Source organism: Abrus precatorius, unplaced genomic scaffold, assembly GCF_003935025.1.
Source record: "Abrus precatorius isolate BTA unplaced genomic scaffold, Abrus_2018 Scaffold11, whole genome shotgun sequence".
Lineage (NCBI taxonomy): Eukaryota > Viridiplantae > Streptophyta > Magnoliopsida > Fabales > Fabaceae > Abrus > Abrus precatorius.
Genome location: NW_020874303.1, coordinates 10,109,395 through 10,116,475, shown reverse-complemented (window position 1 = coordinate 10,116,475; position 7,081 = coordinate 10,109,395).

Sequence of the window (7,081 nt, the reverse complement as noted above, 5' to 3'; positions counted from 1 at the left end):
TGGTAGAATGGGATGAGAAAAGACGTGGCTGAATATGTGGCTAAATGCCTAACTTGCCAGAAGGATAAGGTAGTGCACTAGAGTCCACCTGAGTTGCTGCAACCGTTGGAGATCTCTGAGTGAAAGTAGGACAACATTTCCATGGACTTTGTTTCTGGTTTGCCGAGAACCAGGAATAATCATGATGCCATTTGGGTGATTGTGGATTGATTGACTAAGACTGCACATTTTCTCTCGATTAACATGAAGTATAAATTGAAGAGACTTTCAGACTTGTATGTGAGGGAGATAGACTGGCTGCATGGAGTGTCGATTAGTGTGGTATCCGACAGAGGCCCGAGGTTTACCTCAAGGTTCTGAGAGAGTTTGCAAAGGACGTTGGGCATTAAGTTAAAGCTTAGTTTGACATATCATCCACAGACGGACGGTCAGACCGAGCGACCTATCCAAATGAGAATTTAGTCTAAATTTAATTTTTCAAAATTTATAATTAAAATAAAAATAAATTATAAAAAATTAAAATCATATTTTAAAATAATTATTATTTTATAAAATATTACAAAAAGTATAAATCACAAATATTAAGATAACAAAAAATAAAATAAATTTTTATATCTTGATGATTCATAATACATCACCCTCTTGAGAATGAGAATATATAAACCATGTTGTTTAAGAAATACTAAAAATAAAATAGGATAAAATAAATTATTTTAGTATGTTTCTCATTTGACTCCACAAACTTTTAGGTTGTATTTGGATGAGATAATTTAAATTTTTTAAAATTTAAATATATTATTTATATTTTTATTATTTTAAAATATTTTATTTAGATAGAGTAATTTAATTTTTTATATTTTAAAATTACTTACATACTTAAAAAAAATTTTTTATTATTATATTTTTTTGCTATTAAAATTATTATTATATTTAACAAAAGTAATTAAAAATATAAAATTTAAATTATAAAATTAACTATAATTAAATAAAAATATGAATGAAAAACACAATAAATTAAAAAAGTAATTCTAAATTCCTAGGTTACAATTTTGTTAGAATTTAAATTTTTTGTTAAAATTTAAATTTTTTTTTATTTTAGTCTATTAAAAATTTCTACTAAAATTCTTAGAATTTTAAATTCTTTAAATTTTTATCCAAACAACAAATTTTAACTTATAAAAATGTGGATTTTTTTAAAAAAAAAACTTGAATTACTCACTTAAAATATCTAATCCAAACACACTCAAAATTGTATTTGGATAGAGTATTTTAGAATTTTTGAGAATCCAACGTTAATAATAATTAAAATGCTTGTGGATTTTTATTAGGAAATTTTAAACAATAATTACAAAAAAATATGCATAATAGAAAATATTTTTAATTTTCTCAAATGACATGTCATTTAAAATTATTGACACATAACATAAAATTTCATTAACTAAAATTTTAAAATATTTTTTTTACTAATTGAAAAAATATTTTTTTACTAATCAAATATATATGCCATGTAGAATTCCTCTTGAAACACAACATTAGAGTGATCATTAACCAGCTTGATTACACTCTTTGTTAAACGTCAATAATGTAAATTTTAGATATCCTTATCGATCTGGTTTCTCTTAAATTGACTTTTTCATCTTTTTTAAGATAAAGTACTGGTTTCATTTGCATTAACATTATTGTCAAAATGACTCGAAGTAACTGATCAATAATATAATCTGAGGCGTGTAAAAGACTGTTGTTCTTACGGATTATTTTGGTGTAGTCAAAAATCCTCCAAGATATAACAGACTCTTCTTGTTTGAATGTACAAGACTCTCAAATACTAGCAAGCTTTTCTTTACTCATAACTCAGAGAAATAAATATAATAAAAAGTTTGTGCATATTTCGTGCGATTTTCTCAAAAGATTTAAGATACTTTAATCACTATAATTGCTCACATAAACGTTACATATAACTGAGATATAAATAATAATAATAATTAAATTAGAATAATAAAATAAAATTAATAATTAATAAATTATTTTGAAATATAGTCATATTATTTCCAACAATCTCCTGCTTATTTCAAAAGAATATAATATAATAAAATAAAATATTTTAAAACTTAATTCCAGTTTTCTCCAAAGCTATAAACTCTGATTCCATGGTCGATTTTGCAATTTTTTTTTTTTGCTGAACTCCAAGTCACTGCACCACCACCAAAGGTGAAGACAAAACCACTAGTGGATTTAATCTCATCTGAATTTGAAATCCAGTTAGCATCAATGTATCCTTCTAATATAGTTGGAAATCTACTATAAGTAAGACTATAATTCATGATATCTCTCAAATATTTTAATAACCTAGCCAAAGTGACCCAATGATCATTACTAGGATTATAAGTATATCTACTCAATCTGCATACAACATATGCAATATTAGGTCTAGTGAAATTCATCAAATGCATCAGACTTCCAATGATTTGTGCATATTGAGATTGAGCAATTAGATCACCTCTATTTTCCTTCAACTGGGTGTTAGCATCATAAGGGCTACTCACTGGTTTGAATTCAAAATATTTAAATTTATTAGAATTTTCTTAACGTAATGTTCTTCTAATAATATTATACTATCACACTTCCTTATGATTTTAACTGCTAGAATTACACTAGCTTCACCCATGTCTTTCATGTCAAATTTAGATGCAAGAAAGCATTTTGTTTGATGCACTATGTCATTGCTAATACCAAAAATAAGCATGTCATCCATATATAAACAAATAATCACACATTCTCTATTTTCTAATTTTGTGTATACACGTTTACCTACTTCAACAGTAGAAAAACCATTACTAACTAAAGTTTGGTTGAACTTGTCATGTCATTGCTTAGGAGCTTGTTTTAGACCATATAAAGATTTGAGGAGCTTACAAACTTTATTTTCTTGTCTAGAAATTACACACCCCTCAGGTTAGACCATATAAATTTCTTCCTCTAACTCACTATTTAAAAAGGTTGTTTTAACATCCATTTGATGAATAACTAAATTATATGTAGATGCTAAAGCAATCAAAGTTCAAATAGAGGAAATCCTTGTTACAAGAGAAAAAGTATCAAAATAATAAACATTTTGTTTTTGAGTAAAACCTTTGGCTACTAATCCAGATTTATATTTTTCAATTGATCCATCGGGGTTATATTTCCTTTTAAAAATCCATTTGCACCTAATTGGTTTCACTCCGAGAGGTAAATCTACCAAAGTCCAAGTATTACAATTTGTAATAGAATCAAGTTCAAATTGGACAATGTGAGTATCCAATTTTATCCGGGTCTCATCTAAAAATAAATAAATAAATACAAAAATAAAATAAAATAAAAATTAGAAAAGATTTTAAATTTTAGGTCTATAGGAGGTTAGGATTTTAAATTTTAAATATTAAATATATTTGGGTTAGTGGAGAAAAAAAGTGATTAGTTGGTAGATTTTAAGAGAAACAGATGAGATGTTTAAGGAAAATGTGAGAGGTGGCCATCAAAAAATAGGAAGGTGAAACCTTTTTTTAAAAATAAAAGATAATAAATAAATAAAATAAATAGGATCTAGGGTTATGAGGTGTGGCTATAAATAGGAAGCTTAGGTCTTTAGAGGGGAAACTTTTACACTTTATATTTTACAGGACACTTTGAGAGCATAGGGAGAAAAAAAGAGAGAATTCTAGAGAGATAGTTCAGGAAACGAAGAGAAAGAGGATAGAGCTAAAAAGAAATCAACCGAGAGCATACCAAGGCACACTTGAGGTTTACAGAGAGAATAAACCAAAAGAGTTGAAGGATAAAGTCAACGAAATTCTTATTCTCCAGATCAAGTAAGATTTCATTTTGTTGTTTAGTTCTTCATCTATTATTTTGCTTTCATTCTTGCTTGTGCATTTTTTGTTTATATTAAATGTCTCGAGTTTTGTTTCTAAAAAAAATATATTTTTATCTATTGTTTTGGTCTCATTTCTTCTTTCTGTTCATATTAAAAGTCTCATATTTTATTTCTAAGCAAAAAATCTCTTTGTTTTAGTATGCGTACTTTGCTTTCATTTCTACCTTTCCCTTGTTTCGTTTGTTCACACTAAATGTATCAACCCTTTTTTTAAAATAAAAATTGTCTCCTTTTTTGCAAACCCCAATCTCCCCGAACCCTAAAAAAATCTAAAAAAAAAGTTGTTTTCTTTGCCTTTTGCAAACCCTAAAATATTTTTCTCTTAAAATATCCTTTTTGCAAACCCTAAAACATTTTCTAACCTTAAAATATCTTTTTTTGTAAATCCTAAAATATTTTCTACCCAACAATGTCTTTTTGCACACCCCAAAATATTTCTTTTTTAACCTTAAAGTATCTTTTTTGCAAACCCTAAAAATATTTTTTAAAATCTCAAGTATTCTTTTCTTACAAAACCCAAAAAGTAATTTTTTTAACTCTAACAATTTCACAAATTACGAAAGTCTAAATTTTCCAAACCCTTAAAACATTTTTTTTTTGTAAATCTTAAAAATTTCAATTTCTTTGCAAATCCCAAAAAATGATCCCTAAAAACAATAATTATTTTCTTGTTATTTTTGCTTGCTCTTGTGTTTGTTTTTATTGTTCTATATATTTCTCGTTTATTTCTTATTGTTAAAAAAAAAATTAATATTAATAAGATATTTTGGTTATCTAAAAATTGGTCTTTTAAATCCACGCAACGACCAAGTAATTTTGATAAAGTGGTGGATCCACCTTCAACATTGCTTAGATCGTAGGGATTTATTGAGTAGTCGTGTGCTAACTTGAACCTTGTGTAGGAGTGAATTTACCTAAAAATAAAGTTTTCCAAAAACGAAAAAGAAATTCTTTTAAAACTTATCAAAAACTCATTTTTCAAAAAAAAAAAAGAACTATCTGGTAGCTTTGATTCCTCCGTTGCATACGAAAGATATGTAAGAGCGGGAACTTAACCTGTCAAGTCCAAAAGATTTTATTTTTTCAGGTTTAAATTATTTTAACAAAAATTTTAAACTGAGTAATTCAAAATAATTCTAAAAAGAATGAAATTTTTATTTTTATTTAAAAAAAAATCAAGAAAAAATGTTTTAAGATTATTTTTATTAATGCCAAAAATGTAAAAAAAAGAAGAAAAAAGACAAGAAATGAATTTTTACTTAAGAATAAAAAAAAATCAAGTTGGATTTCATTCAAATTTTATTAATATGATGATAAAAAAAATAATATTTTGTAAATATTTCACTTTCCCAATTTGAATTAGATTTTTAGCTCTTTATTTAAAAATAGAAAAATAAAAAAAAATAATTCTTAGTTTAAGAAAAATAAAAAAATCATGTCATATTTTATTTAAATTTATTTAATACGAAAATAAAAAATAGTATTTTTATATATAATTCACTCCTTTAATTAAAAAAATTGTAATTGTATTTCCTAATATATATATATATATATAAAATTAAAACCTAAAAAAAAATTGTAAGAATAAGTAACAAGACAAAAAAAAAATGGAAAATCAGAAAGTAATAATAAAAAACATCAATGATTTTCTTTCAGAGTGAAATAAATATTTTTAAAGTTAAAATGATTATTGCACAATTAATTAGAAGGTCACCGTTTTAATCAACGGACGTTATAGAATGTTAATATCTTCCCTACGCGTAAACGACTCCTGAGCTCAAATCTGGTTTCAAAGATTATTTCTATTAAAAATTTTTCTTTAATACACTTTGGTGACGACTCCGTGTCATTGCTGCCCCGTTGTGCCATTGGTTGCGACAAACATCTTTTTCCAAAACAATGCTTTTGTTGAGGAGAAGGCTTGTGAAATAAAAAAAAGTTCATCATCAATAAGATACATGTAAAAATCATTTCTAAAAGATTTTTCTTTTCTTTGTCTTTTACTTCTTGTCAAATACTCATGAAAAACATCAAACAACTATGTGTTGGTGTTTCACCAAAATTTTCTAATTTCAATGGAAAAATATGTTCAAAAAATTCAGCATTTTTTGCTTCAATTATTGTCTTACGATCAAGCACATCGCTTTTTAAAACTAAAAATCTATACGCAACACTATGATCAACATAACCAATAAATATACAATTTGACGTCTTAGAACCTATTTTCCTCTTTTTAGGATCAGGTAGCATAACTTTAGCTAAACAACCCCAAATTTTTAAAAATTTCAAACTAGGCTTATGTCCCTTCCATAACTCATATAATGTTTTACCTGTCCTTTTATATGGAATTCTATTTTGTAAAAAACATACTGTTAACAAGGCTTCACCCCAAAGGTTATTAGGTGCATTAGAACTAATTAAAAGAGCATTCATCATTTTCTTTAATGTTCTATTTTTCCTTTTAGCTATTCCATTAGATTGAGGTGAGTAAGGAGGTGTAACTTCATGAATAATTCCTTCTTGTTCACAATAATCATTGAATAATGTGTACTCACCACCTCTATCTGATCTAACTCTTTTAATCTATTTATTTAATTGATTTTCTACTTCTTCTCTATATAGAAGAAACATGTTAAAAGCCTCATCTTTATTTCTAAGCAAATATACTCTGGTATATCTACAAAAATCATTAATAAAAGTCACATAATATTTTTTTCTCACCTCTAGTCATAATTTGCTTTAAATCTCCTAAATCAGAATGAATTAATTCTAGCATTTTGGTGTTTCTTTCTATAGGTAAGCATGACTTTTTTAGTTATTTTTTATTTCACATATTTCACATTTGTTTAAGCATCCATTACTAAAACCAGAAATCAAACCTTGATATTGCATTTCTTTTATATAAGAAGCATTAACATGTCCTAATCTAGCATGCCAAATATCCATAGAGTCAATCAAATAAGCAGAAAATGAAATATTTTCATTAATAACATGAGCAACATTGAGTACAAAGAGTCCCTATTTACAATAACCTTTTCCCACAAACACATTATTTTTTATCATCACAATTTTATCAGATTCAAAAGACACCTTGACTCAAACTTTTCCCAGTAAACTAATAGAAATTAAGTTCGCCCTAATACTAGGCACATGGAGCACTTCGTTGAG